This window comes from Carassius auratus, chromosome 22, assembly GCF_003368295.1.
Source record: "Carassius auratus strain Wakin chromosome 22, ASM336829v1, whole genome shotgun sequence".
NCBI lineage: Eukaryota > Metazoa > Chordata > Actinopteri > Cypriniformes > Cyprinidae > Carassius > Carassius auratus.
The window spans coordinates 32007195-32009302 of NC_039264.1; positions in this window are offsets into that span (position 1 = coordinate 32007195).

The following is a 2108-nucleotide window of genomic DNA, read 5'->3' on the forward strand; positions in this document are numbered from 1 at the left end:
TGCTCCACTGCACACCTCAGACCACTTGCTCATAACTTCTAACCTAACACTCACTCCTGAAATGGCACAGACTCTTCTGCAGGTCACCTTTCGATGAAACCTATTCCCACTCTCTCCCTCTTGACTATCCTCTATGGTTTTATTCTCACTTCCTTCACTTTCTCAGTTTTTAGCACTGCACACAAACAGTGCTGCTGACACTCTTTGCTCCACTCTAACCTCCTGCTGGACAACATTTGCCCACTGTCATCTAGACCAGCAAGCACCACCCCATCTGCCCCCTGGCTGTACGATCTTCTACGTGAACATTGCTCTAAACTCAGGGCTCCAGAGAGGAAATGGCATAAATCAAGAAACTCTAGTGAACTCAGTGTGTATCAGTCTCTCCTCTCGTCCTTCTCTGCAAATGTCTTCACTGTTAACATCATACTACCACAACAAAATTAACAACTGTTCTAACTTTCACACACTTTTCAAAACTTTATTTTCTCTCCTCTTCTTTGTCTGCCTCCAACTCCTCCTTCATCGACTCTTACAGCAGACGACTTTGCAGTTTTCTTCACAAATAAGACAGGAACCATCAGTGACCAATTCTCCACACCGCAGATTGATGATAACTTCATGACGACTAATACACACGTTCTCTCCTTCTTCTTTCCACTCTCAGAGATGGACATTTCCAAAATGTATCCTTTCCAATCATGCTACTACTTGTCCACTTTATCCGATCCCCACTCACCTCCTTCAAGCGATCTCTTCTTCAGTCATACCTTCACTTACTCACATTATCAATACCTCTCTACACTCTGGTACATTTCCCTCAGCATTTAAGCAGACTCAGTTAAGCCCACTGCTTAAGAAAACATTTCTAAATCCAGCACTTTTAGAAAACTACAGATGCCCCTTCTTCCATTCATTGTAAAGACACTTGAGCAAGTTGTGTTCAACCAACTCTCTATGTTTCTTGTACATGCCAACCTCCTGGACAGCAACCAACCTGCCTTCAAAAGAGGCCACTCAACTGAGACTCGTCTGCTCTCGGTTACAGAAGCCCTGCTTCCAAAATCCTCAGTAATCATCTTGCTGAATCTGTCTGCTGCTTTTTACACAGTTAATCACCAGATTCTACTGTCCACCCTAAGAAAGATGGGCATCTCTGGAACTGCACTCCTGTGGTTTAAGTCCTGACTTTCAGATAGATCCTTCAGGGTGTCTTAGAGGGGTGAAGTTTCCAAGTCATAACTTCTTGCTACTGGGGTTCCTCAAGGCTTAGTGCTTGGAACATTTCTCTTCTCCATCTACATGACATCATTAGGATCTGTCAATCAGAAGCATGGCTTTTCCTATCACTGCTACGCTGATGACACTCAACTCTACTTCTCATTCCAACCAGATGAACTGACGGTAGCTGCTCGCATTTCAGCCTGTCTGAGTGACATTTCTAGCTGGATGAATGACCACCACCTTCAGCTCAACCTTACTAACACAGAACTGCTTGTGGTTTCAGTTAACCCATTGTTTTATCACAACCACTCTATGCAGCTGGGTTCATCAACCATAGCTCCTTCCAGGACAATCAGAAACCTAGGAGTTGTGATGGATCATCAGTTAAGCTTCACAAACCATATTGCTTCAACAACCCGGTCCTGCAGATTTGCCTTATACAATATTAGTAAAATTAGACCCCTTCCTGTCAGACCAAGCCACCCAACTTCTTGTCCAAGCTCTTGTTCTCTCCAGACTCGACTGTTGTAATGCTCTCCTGGCGTTCATGTACTATCAAGCCTCTACAACTGATCCAAAATGCAGCACACAGGGTTGTCTTCAGTGAGCCAAAAAAAAAAAAAAAAAAAAAAAAAACTCATGATACTCCACTGCTCATCAGGTTACACTGGCTACCAGTAGCCGCTCGCATCAAATTCAAGGTACTGATTCTAGCCTACAAGATGACCACTGGCATGGCACGGCACCAATATACCTAAAATCACTAGTTCAAACTTCTCTTAGCAAAAAGTAGTATACTTCAAGTTTATTTTATTAAGTTTACTTAAGTAAAGTTCAAGTATACTTTTAAGTATACTTTATGTGGCAAGTATACAAAGTGTTTT